This window comes from Buteo buteo, chromosome 7, assembly GCF_964188355.1.
Source record: "Buteo buteo chromosome 7, bButBut1.hap1.1, whole genome shotgun sequence".
Classification (NCBI taxonomy): Eukaryota; Metazoa; Chordata; class Aves; order Accipitriformes; family Accipitridae; genus Buteo; species Buteo buteo.
The window spans coordinates 9,194,187-9,206,691 of record NC_134177.1 but is presented as its reverse complement, the minus strand read 5'-3'; the positions used below and the strand labels follow the sequence as shown (position 1 = coordinate 9,206,691).

At 45.9% G+C, this 12,505-nt stretch overlaps 1 protein-coding gene across 1 annotated transcript in view; it reads left to right on the top strand.

The window, feature by feature from the left end:
* The first annotated feature begins 1,235 nt into the window (after window positions 1-1,235).
* The window catches only part of GNB4 (G protein subunit beta 4), a 33,495-nt gene continuing 22,225 nt past the window's right edge, over window positions 1,236-12,505 (top strand). Inside the window, exon 1 of the mRNA XM_075031442.1 lies at window positions 1,236-1,352. The gene's annotated coding sequence lies outside the window, so the exon portion shown is untranslated. The remainder of the gene's footprint in view (window positions 1,353-12,505) is intronic.

The following is a 12,505-nucleotide window of genomic DNA, read 5'->3' as shown; positions in this document are numbered from 1 at the left end:
TAGTGTTGGAGCCCTGACCAGGGCTGCCTTAACGTTGGCTGTGCTGAGGCAATGACTTTCTACGGAGGTGCCCCTGCAGCATCAAGGTCAGTGGAGCAGGCAAGACTCAGAGAAGGTGTGGCCAGAGCGTTCCACAAATTAGCTATTCCATATATTCCCAGGTCTCACGTTGGCTGTGATTGTAGTTTGGCAATTTGATCGTAATTGGATGTGGAAGGGCAGACAGATCCGCACCGAGACCGATGCACCCTTGGCAGTCAGTCTCTGACAGTCTTTCTGCTTTCCACATGCCGGTATAAGGACAGGTGTACCATTAAGGGATGTAGGATCGCAGCTTTGCAATGAATGCATGAGATCTGAGTATCCCTTCACACATATCGCTTCTACCTCGTTACTGATCTGCAAAGTTCAGCGGAGTTACTCCTTGCGACTAACCAAAGAGAAACACCGCAGCCCACCGGGCGTTGAGGTAGGACTTTTCTCCATCAGGTCCACACAGGCCAGGGCCGCTCGCCAGGAGGGAGCCGAAAAGGCGCAGTTTGGGGCCTCGCCCGGTGTCACCTCCCGACACCCGTGGGCAGCTCCACAGGGTCCCCGCAGCCCCGGCCTACACCTCCCGGCCAGGCCGGGGCCTCGCCCTCCTCCCCAGGCCACTCCAGCGGAGCAAGGCAGCGTGGCCGTCGAGTACCGGGGGGCCGGTGAAGAGCAGCCCGCCGCCTGCCCGCTCGGGAGGTGAAAGGCTTTATGGAAAACGTGCGCCGCTGCCCTTGGCTCCCGGTAAAGGAGACGTTCCGGCCGCAGCCGCGCTAACGACTGGGTGGGCACGGCGCGCTGACCCCCGCCCCGGGATGCCTCCCGCTTCGCCAGCCGGGCCTCTTGCCCCCGGCTCCGCACCAGCCCCGGCCACCCCAGACAGGCCGGGGGTCACCGCCGGCCTGCAGGGACAAGGACCGGCGTCCGCTGGCAGCCCTCGGCCGAGCTGCTGCTGCCGCCGCCCGGCCCCCTCGGCGCCCGGTGCCGCCGGGCTCTGGGGCCCCGCACACGAGCCCTCCCGCGGGCACTGCGGCTCCCCCGCACCGAACGCGGCCGCCCTCGCTGCGGCCGAGGGAGCCCGGCCCGGCCTCGCCCCGCCGCCCCAGGCCACGGCGTGCTCGGCAGGCCCCGGGACCTGCGGGGCGCTGTCTCTTTAAGCGCTCTGACGTCAGCGCTGCGCAGCCATGGCAACGGCCCGTCACGTTGGCTGGCTCCATGCGGGAGGGGGAGGAGCTCCTCCCGCCGCGACCGAGCGCCATGGAGGCGGCGGCTCGGTGACACCCGCTCGGACCGTTACCCGGCGGCGGCGTAGCCGGCAGGTATTTCCCGCCCGGGCCGCGGCGGGGCGGACGACGCCCGCAGAGCCGGGACGCCGCCGGCGGGGCGGGGTGGGGTGGGGGACACGGGGACCGAAGCCGGGGCGGCGGGCAGGCTCTGCCCGTCCCCCGGGGCTCGGCGGGGCCGCCCGAGGGCGGCGGCTGAGTCCCGCGGGGCGGCCGGCGGCGCCCCCTCCTCGCCCCGGGGAGCCTCGGCCGGGCGGCGGGGCCTCACTTCCTGGTCCGGCGGCAGCGCCGGCCGCCCCCGCCCGCAGGCGGCGACGGCGGCGGGGGAGGAGAGGGGGTGCGGGCGGGCGGCGGCCGCTCGGGGCCGGGCGGAAGGTTCCAGCGCGCTTCCCGCCTGGGGCGGCGCCGCTCGGGCCGCCGAGCCTGGGGGCGGGCTCGGCCCCGCCGCCCCTCAGCGCGGAGCCCGGCGCCGGGCGGGCGCGGAGCTCGCCGCGCACGGGGAGGGCCGCGCCGGCGGGAAGCCCCGGCGGCGGCGTCCGTCCCCCCCCCTCCCGCCGCCGCCGCCGCCTTTGCCCGCCGCGCCCCCGCAGAGCCGCCCCGGAGCGCCGCAGCCGCCCCGCGCCCGCCCCTCGCGGGCGGCCCCATCCCGCGGGCGGGGGAGCATGGGCGGCACCATCGCGCCGCAGCGGCGGGGGGAGGGGGCGGCGCTCGGCGGGGAGAGCCCAGCCGCAGCGGGGGTGAGGTGAGAGCTGAGAGAGGCGGCCGCGGGCGTCGCCGCCAGCAGCGGGCCCAGCCCGGCCGGCAGCGCCGCTGCGACCCCCGCCGGCAGGTAAAGCCCCGCCGCCGGGGCTGCGCTTCCCGCCGGGGCGCCGGCCGCGGGGTCCCGCCGGGCCGCCGCCCTGAGGCGGCGGGCGGGTGGGTGAGGGGCGCGGTCCCGCCTCGGGGTTGCGGCCGCCGACGTCCGCCGGGAGCGGACGGGGCCGGCAGGGGTGGGCGGCATCGCCGGCTTCCCGTCCCGTCCCGTCCCGTCCCGTTCCGTCCCCCGCCGCCCCGTGGAGCGGGCATGCGGCGGCGCCGCGCCCTGGCTCCGCGGGGAAGGGTGGTGCCGGGGCAGGGCTAGGCCTCCGCGGCGCCGCGGCCTCGGGAGGGCTCCCCGGAGGTGGGGACGGGCGGGAACGCGGAAGGGAGGGAGAGGCTGCGCTCCCCGGGGTGGGGGGCTTCAGGCGCCTGGGGAGTCGGCGGCACCGACCCCCCCCCCCCGGCAGCCCGTGCCGCCAGCTCCGTCCCGGCGCCGCCGAAGGGAGCCCGCGGGCCCCGCAGCCAGCCCTGGTGCTGCCGGTTGTGAGAGCAGCCCCAGGGGTCGGTCGCCGGGAGATCGCCTTGGGGCCGGGGTGGCCCGTCTCGCCTGGGAAGGACCTCCTTGTAGCCGGGGGTCGTCAAGGACGGACGTGGCCCTGAGAAGAGTAAGATGAGCGATGCAGGTGGCACGGTGAGCTGTGCCCAGGGGTGTTCAAAACGCTCCTGCCATCCATCCCAACAGTACCGGCTAGCCCAGCCGTTTGGGTTTAAAAGTCTACGCAGCAACAGGCAGTTTCCGGGTTTATGGAATAGGTAGGGCAACTCCTCTCTGTTTTTTATTTCCATACCTACCTCGAACTTGTTTGGGTTTCGGCATTCCGTAAATTCGTCTTGTGGCGAGGGGCTGTGACTTAACGTGCGTTGCGTGGGTGTTGTGACAAGGGTAGATCTGAAGGTACTCCCCGTCTTTAGGAAAAGTGCAAAGTCATTAGATGCTTTTTTTGTGTCATACTTCGTAGGTATTGCTGGTTTCCACATCCATGGGGGTTTTTAGCAAAACCTGCCTTTCTTTTTCATTTGCACTTACTGCTGAGGTTATCAGCTTCTTTAATTTTTAGTTTGGTCTCTGTTGGAAATGGTGAAAAGCATCTGAATTGCTTATGTCTGGTAGACAGCAAGTTTAGCTTATGCTGTAATATTATCTGAACTGATGCAACATAAGCCTCTGATCTGTTTCCTGCCTGTTAATTACACAGTTTGGGAATAGACATGTCGTCTTTTATTAGATTGATCGTTGTAGCTTGGAAGATACATGATTTTCCAGGCTGGTTTTCAGTTCTGAAATAGGAGCACAGTAAGTTTCAAAGCTAGTATGAGTTAAGGAGAAAATCACTTAGAGTTTAATTTGATTATATATAATCAATTTCTGGAAACAACAGAATAGTAGCTGCTCTTTGCTAGGTAGACAGTATCAGGAAAGGAAGGGAAAAGAATGGCAATATGGTCTAGAGAGAGAGAGAGAGAGACGGGTAGCCAACCTCTAAAACCTACCATAAAAGCATTGGCAAAGATGAAAACTGTAGTTTTCTGAATCTGGCGGGCTTTATTTATTCAGTGGATTGCCATGTTCTAGTTTGGTCTCTGCTTTGAAAAACGTTGTGTCTGTTTTCTTCTGAGAATCTGACCTGAGAGATCAGAGCGATTGCTTGGTGAGAAGCGGTTCGCCAGTGGTAGCTGGGTGCTTCTCTTCTGCTAGTTGTCAGCGCAAGCTCATTCTCTTCTGTAGGGATTGCTGTGCTTCACCTACAGAGTTAACTGCAAGAGCATTTGCTGTGCCTTCCAGAATTTCTTATACCTCCCTAAGTATACATAAAGGATCCAGAGATTTTTGGTAGTTCTTGCGGGGAGTAGTGGGGATGTGGGGGGGACATGAGCCTGCAAAGTCATGCTAGTGTGCAGAGGAAAAACCTAAAGCTGCTCTCTGACTTCTACTAGAAATATTGGAAGTGATGTAAAACATGGTCACTAATCTCACAACTAAGTGACAGGTATAGTGGATGTAATTACTGGTTAAAGTTGGGGAAAGTCTGAAGTAGTGTTAACAGGAATAATAACTATATCAACGAATTAAAATGAAACAAACCACATAACAAACGCTTACAATTCTGAAAGTCTTTTAATGGGATGGGAATCCTCAGTGGGTTTCTGCAATGTTTGTTTGTGATTCTTAAGCACGATAGCTGTGGTGAAGTTAATTTGTGCTTCTAAAGAACAGACTGATTTTTATCTTGGAAGAAGGGGGCTAGAAAAAAGAGGCAGATCGTAAATATATGGATATGTCCGCTGTGTGTCTAATATGGCAAAATATAGGCAAAATTGAATTATGTATTATTTCTTTAAAATTAGCAGGTTTTACAGTGGATAATGTAGATGAGTTATACAGATTTAATATGTTGAGAACCAAGGCTATAAAAATACCTTTAATCTGTTAATCATGAAAAATTTGAGTTTCAGGTTACAGGGATGTCTTTTTCTGTATTATTAAAGTGGCACAGAAAATAGCTGGTGCCCTATCTCTTCTCTAGCCCTTTCCTGAGTGCTTGAACAGTTGGTCTTGGTAGGCTGCTCAGGTCATTTAAATCTTAAGTAGAAGATTGTTGGCTATGAACATCATCTATTTATGTTGAATAATGAAAGTTTCAACTATATCTTCATCTTGCTTAGTTGAGTACTAATACATCTAGTGTTTAATTTGTCCAAGTATTTTAATTTTCCAAACAGTTTCTAAAGCAAAACCTGGGACTCAAAAACCTCATTAGAAAACATTGCAAAAATATTTTGAATACAGAACTGCGCATAGTTCTTTCCTAGACCATTACGTAGCTTTTTAAAATGCCATAAAATTTATGAATATAGGATTTAGAAGGTGAAGTAAGAAATAAAAAAAAAATAAACCCCCCCCAATATGCGGTGCATTGTAGATCTTTCTCAGTTACTGTCTTCTCTGCCAGAGTGATAAATTAAGACTCTTGTGTCACTGAAGACAGGCTCGTTTGATTTATTGGTTTTTTATCTCATCAAACTAGTAAATCCAGAATCTCTGAGCTTGATATGCAATGCTTGCTCATGGAATGTAAATACTTAGGGACAATGATAATGCAGCGATTGTGTTTTGTACTTTAATACTGCTTGAGAATATCAATGCTCAGATTAATGTAATTCCCAAGTGCCTGGAACTTGCTGTTTAGAAAGTATGCATAGTATTGCTGATCAAGAAAATACATTTTAAGTTCCACCAAAATCTTTCTCTCCTCTAATTGGATGCAGACCTGTCACTTATTTCATTTTCTGAAGCGTGTAATTAAATTTAGTTGTTATTGTTTTGTTCTTGTATGAAACCTCTGTGTTTTGCAACCCAGTGTTTTGTAATAGCATTTATGCGAAAGATGCTAAACAGAACTAAAGCAAATGATCATGAAAAACATGAACGTATGCTGTTCTCTTAAGGTTGTGGTTTGATATCTGATACTAGGGCAGAGAGCTTCATAGAGCTTTCTAGATAATGCGAGGCAGTGCTATACAAAGCTGCAGCTTTAATTTAAAAAAATCGGTACTGTTTAGGATTGTGTTAATGTGTTCAGCAGTGTGTGAACAATGAAATGGTCCATCCTTGCAGAGAGCCTGAAAGAAAAGACCAAGAGGTGAACTTTTTAATGTATTGAATGAATGTCAACTTGGATGCCATCGATGATACTCAATGTTCTGATTATTATGAATTGCCATAGTTAGTGTGGGGAAGTACCATAATGAGAACTGAGGTGAAGGTTTATAAAAAACAGAATTAAAACAAATGTAGATGGACATTGAGTAGCAAATACTTAGGCTATTCAGTGAAGACAGTTTCATTTCCTTTAAGATGTCTCGGCTTCCAAAAGTATATGAAATGCTGACATACAGTAACTGAATCAGAATTTGTTTTACTGTAACTCTTGCAGTCTGTTGCCTTCTGAAAGGACTTAAACTGGAAAGGAGGGGAAAGGTAGAAGTGCCTGACTGCGATGTAGAGCAAAAGACACTTTCAAGTTCCACTTATTACATAAAATTAGTTGTTTAGAGGCAAAATAGATTTGCCAATTTGCAGAAACTGTAGTTTTCCCCTCCTTACGTTGGATCTCAGACAAATATTAATCATATGGATTTTCAGCATAAGCCAAGTGTTTGAGTCATTGTGAATCCTACTGTTTTGAAACATTAAAAGAGCTGAGTAATGTTAAGATTGAAATTATTTTATAAGATTTTAATTTTCAAATGGGGGGCGGTACAAAATAAAACCATCAAATCAATCCCAGGATTGATTGTGTTTCTTAAATGAGATTGAAGATCTTGGAGCTGCTCTCAATGACTGGCTTGGTGGTTTTGACAGCAACAAATAACCTCCTTGCAGTCAGTGGTGGGAACTCTTGGACCTGGTTGATTTGTTTTCGTAGTGCAGTTATTAGTTCAGGTGGGCAACATCTAGTCTAGCACAGAGTATCCAAGCAGTTTCAGGATAACCTGATGAGTTGATTCTTGTTGGGTTAACTTTTGTATAAATTTTTACTACCCCATATTTTATTTTTTTTTACTGTAGTAATTATTTCTGACATAAATTGCACTTGTGTGATTTTCTATTTACATATTAAAATGCAATTAATGTAGTATTTGTACACATTTAAAGTCTTGCATTAAAAATAAAGATGTTTATTCACAATCTATTGTTAAAACACATGTGGTATTTAAAATTGATCTGACTAAAAGAAGTATTTGATCTGAATATTTTTCTGGTGACCCTTTCTGTCGTGACTGATTGCTTTCAGCGATTGTTCATGTAAACCAATTTTATCCCTAGTTTGGAAAAGGAAGATATTTTCCTTCCTTCAGGTTCTTGGTTTAAATTTAGCTTAGCTGTTATTGAGCTGAAGGAAATATCCAGATTGCATATATAGATGCTATACTTGTCAAAATCTGATTTAACACACTGTAAATTTAGAGCCTCAGTGTGTATCTAGTGACTTTGATCAGTTTGGTGATTTGACTTAAAGATTTTGACAGTGCACTGTAATGTCAGAGTACTAAAAAATTAATAAATCTGTGGTATATTAGGTTTTAGGTAGGCTTATTCTATAAAAGCTCCCCTCCCTCCCAAAAAAAAATATTATAAATTAGGTTTAAGCAAATGTGTTTATCTTGTATTGCTATGTGAGAATGCAAACTGGTGTCCTTTCCTTTACATGTGCACGTTGGTGGTGGGAAGGAAAGGAAGTAGAAGAGCTAATCAAGTCTTGCAGCAATCTCACCATTAGGTATAATAGGTAGAGTTCAAAAAATGGCACAGCAAAGTTTCCAAGAAGACATTAAGTCCAGATGGCCTAGAATATCAAGAAACTAATAATGATGTTAGTACCATTTTCCTCCCATTGGATTGGTAGGACAGACATAGCAGGGATGTTGGGTGCCCCTAACAATCTTAGGGGAGAAGAGCAGTGGTCCACAGGGAAGTGTTGCAGCATTTCATAGGATACTAAATGCTCCTTGTTAATCTTGCTGACTGAGGCTTGTGGGGCAAGAAACTTCTCCATTGTGGTTGCTCTTTCAAGTAGTTTGATACAAGGTGTCTAAATGAAAAAACAATCCAAAGTATGGAGAATGAAGTGGCCAGGAAGTAAAACTACTCTTTTGAGTGCTACAAACACAACCTTAATCTCTAAAATATGCAAAAGAAAAGGGGAAACTCCTCTTTTGTCTTAGAAGCAGCCCAAAGGAGGGAGCTGTATTGCTTAATTTTTTTTGTACAGCAGGATAAAAATGTAATATGAGTCCAAAGTAAAAGCTCTATAAATGAGTATGTAACGATGTCAGCGCTTCATGCCTGTTCCCTAGACTTGAGGGAAAAGCAGCTAATTGAGAAGGTCAGGTAGCTGGAGACAGGAAGTCATTAAGGCATTTTTTTCCCCTCTCATCTATTATAGTTTGTTACAAATGCAAATAGATGGGCATCAAAAGCCAAACATGCACTTTGAAAAGGGATGAAATGAAGAAAAGAAAATTGACTTTTCCTAGTGGTGTTGCTTCAGAAACTTGAGCAATTTTCTGTTCTCAATCTCTACAGAAACCTTGTGGCCCTGAATTGTAGACCTTCGTAGTAACTTTGACAAGATGACAGCCAAAAGGCCAACATCCTAAGCAAATAGTTAAATTGCTTGAGAGTTTCATTGGTATGGCTAATGTTTGCCTTTGCATTGAGGCAGATATCATTTCGCTTTGTGCTTAGCTTCTGGAAGCAGGAGTTTAAGAATATTTAGACATTTTTACTAATCTTTCAGTTACAATTGCAGAAAAAAACTTCACAATGGTAGTATGCATATTCCAAATGTTAAAACCAAAAGACTTACAAGAACAGTGTCTGCTCTTTGCTGAAGGCTGGAAGCAGAGATGATGTACTTAGCTAGGCTGCTGTTGACCCAGCTCACTTTGACTGAGATATGTAGGAAGTATTTACAAGAACAGAAGTTTCAGTGGATTGGAAAGATAACCTCCAGCAAAGCAGGTTGTGGAGCCACAGGCTCTCTTGTGGCCATGGTGCCTAGCAAATACATTCCTTTTTATAACCTTAGGCTTTGTCTCCACAGGGGAATTTTGCTATTTATAGCCTAGTGAGTGTCACGTTTTCATAGAAAAGTTCTTGTATTTAAAAAAAAAAAAAAAAAAAAAGTGACACTTTGGGGAAGACTGCTTCTAGTGGGAATACTGTACTTCTTTCCTTTGGCATTTTGTTTTTCTTCCATCCTCTTCTGTTGGAGACTTCATCTAGGGTCGTTTTCCTTCCAGTAGTCAGGTAGGTAATTTCTGACTTTAGGCCACTATACTATGTATGTTTATGTGACCTGAATATAGATTCCCCCCGCCCCCCTCTTTTTGGGCCAAGAACTCTACAAATACATTTGGATTTTAATGCATTTTAAAGGTGTGAAAAAGAATGAACCACAAGTTTAATTTACAACTTCCTTTTAAATAATGCCAGCTTTATCTAGATAGGGGTTTTTTATAAGAAAGGTTTTTATCTTGCCTAGAAGTTTTTTGCTAGATACCATCAGCATGTTAAAAATACTGCTACTATAAAGACAGCCTTTATTTTGAGAACCATGCAAGTGTGAAGATAGTTAGAAGCACAGTGGTACATATTGCTTTAATGTAGCATTTTCCTTAAATATCTGATGTAGTTTCCTTTTCTAATAAGCGACCATTTGAAAACAGGCAATATTGCATAAGAAACATGAAAAGCAATTCAAAAGAGTATAGATTAGATATATCGGTCTCATCACAAGTAGTACCTGAAGTAGTTACACAGCCTATGTACTCTTAAGCCCTACTTGCATTAGTAGGGGAGAAAAACAGTACTTAGGGTTTTCACTTTCTAGTATGGGATTTCTAATCATTCAGTGGCTCTCTGTAAAGTGAGGTTTTTGATAGACTTTTTTTTTTTTAAAAGGCCTATGATAATATGCATCTCAAAAAAAAAAAAAATTTTAGAAAAACCTGCTAAAGTAGCCTGAACTCTAGTCTGGAAGAGGACTTAATTTTTGTAGCTTAGAATCACAAATAATTGACCAGAAATGTATTGTGAACCACAAGCAAAATTAAAATTAGACCTGAGGGCAGTAGTTTTATCTGATCTTTGGATAATCAGTATAAAAAAGCAAATGTTTATATTCCCTTGTTTTCTTATGAAAGAGTACAGCTGTATGCTAAATGTTACAGCTGCATAATTATGTGAACTGCATAATGCCTCGCTGTAACTTTGGTACCAAGGGAGTATGTGTGTGGTGCTGAATGGTAAGGAGGAGAGAAGGGTGCTGAAGACTATGTATAGATCAAATACATTATTTTTTTTTCCCAATCTGGTGATACTTTTGAAAGGATGCAATGTGTATGTGTAACTGGTACTGCTGGGCTTTCTGCTTCTGAAGTGTGTAAGAATGCTCCACTTTCAAAAACTGTCAGCCAGAAATTACTTCAGTCAAGTGAATAGTCATCTCAGTTGAATCGAGGTACTTTTCCTGTAGACAATATTAGTTTCTCTTAATGTGTCTCTTCTCCACTGACTTTAAGTCTAAAATTTTCTGTGTACTTAGTGCCTTTTATGCATACTGTGCAGTCTGCATGCTCTAAGAAAACAGGAGGCTGCTTAAGTAATCTTCTGTGCATGTAGGTGCCAGACCAGATTTTATATGCATAATGCTGCTTGGCCCTACAAGATGGAAGAGTACTGTGCCACTTCAGTAAGTATCAATGTACTAGCACCTTAAAAAAATAAAAAAAATCAAACTTGTTTAGAGATGGATTTAAATGTAAGTGGTCTTTCAAAGTTACTTTGAATTGTCAGTCTGCAGTACACTTTTCATAGCAAAACTTCTTAGAATAGCTTCTGGGTATAGCTGGATATTTGAAGAGGCAAAGAATGTAGTACATCAGCTCACTCTGTGTGTGTCCACCTGTCTGTCCCCAAGGAAGAAACTGGACTGGAACCATTTCTGTCTGTCTTGTTACTTGGGGTTATATCTTTTTGCTTCATTAAGATCTTTCTTGCCACTTCTTACACATTTTGAATTGCAAAACCAATAATAATTTGTTCAGTGATGGAGCATCCTGTGGTCAGTGAACCAAATTTTCACTCGAGAATCATTATTATAGTCACTAAAGACAACATAATTTGAATTTCACAAGAAGTTCTGTTTGCAGGGAGTGTGATAAAAATAAATCTGTGCTTATGTACCAAAACATTTTGACCTGGAAACGAACATAATGAATATAAGATGCAAGAATGTTACTTCTTGAAAAATCACTCATTTGGACTATGAAATATTCATGACTTTTAAAAATTCCTTCCTTCCTGTGCTTTTTTCAGCCTTGTGCTTAACACTGAATTTCTTGGTTTTTTTTTCTAGAATCTCATGTGTGTGGGCAAAGAAGAGTACTGGCTTTCTGTATGTGTTTCATGAATGTACTTGGCTTAGACTTTGAGTTGGGTTTTAGAAATAAACTCTTATATCTCTGAGCTTAAGATACCAGTCTAGTGAGCTGTCAACTTACTGTATACAGAAGGGTAAAAGTCTAAAGTCACTGATCATTTTTTACTAGTAAACTTAGTAAGAATTGTTTCACTGTAATTTCTAAACTGTGATTTCCTTTGTCTATTTTGTGACTGCTGTTAACAAGGTCAGTATTTGTTGGTGTGTTTGTCTTCCATGGAAACTGTAATCGAACCAGTCATCAAACGCAGAGACGTGTCGTGATCTGTTGAGACTGATTACCGCGCGGGTTTGCTCTCTTATTTGCAAGCTGCGCATGTGCAGTGCCGGCAGCCCTGGTAAAATGGCATTGACTTCTAAACCCAGCGGCACTACTACAAGACGCCTTCAAGCTGCTGCTTCCTCTGCTCTCCTCTGTTAGTGAAAAACACGAAAGGTTGATACTTACAGTACTGAAGTCTGAAGGTGAACACAGATATATGTATTTGTCTGACACGAGATTACTTCTGCTAATAACTCCAAGTAGTTACTGCTGTAAATACAAATGTTTTTATGTGGCAGGCTTTATTTCAAAGTTATATTAAAATCACAAGCTAAGTAGCCATGTGTTTGTAAAATGGCACCTATTTCTATTCTTTACGATGTGTAGGGGTACGAGGTGTTTTGGCGGAGGAAGGAAGGAGCAATATTGTCGGCTTGAAACTGCTTCTGCCACCCAGTTCATGGGTGGGGTTGTATTCGTGATGTAACTGCATGGGGCATGTTGGCACACGAAGAGGCAAGACTACCTTCACATCCCACTGATTTGTTGTTTGGTTGTGGGTCTCGTTTGTGACCTCTCCTTTCCAGCTGTACATGCAATTTTGAGGACATACTTTCATCGGTTCCTTAAAGTTTTGGGCTGGTATCTGTTAGAGAAATGGGTGTTTAAATAAGTTCTGCTAATACCCTTCCTCTCGAGAGGCGTTGGTTGATTATTTCCTGTTTTTGTACCAAAGCTATAATGGAGACATATCACTTTAAAACACTTCCAAAATGTGCAGAAGTGCAACAATAGCACTGACCTCAGCGAGCGAGGTCACACCCAGGCTGCTTCCTGTTTTCTTCTTGGGGAGACCGGAGGCCCTGAATGTGGGAGAACTCTCCTGTACGTGTGCCTGGGGGCTCGGAATCAGGGTGACAATTAATTCTGTCTTAGAAAATGAAAACTGAAAGATTTAGTTAGGGTTTCCAAGCTTCTTTTCTAAACGGTAATGATTTTTTAAAAATTAACCAGTATTCTCTCTCTTTACTGAAATGTCTGAGATGTTCTGCAACTAATGC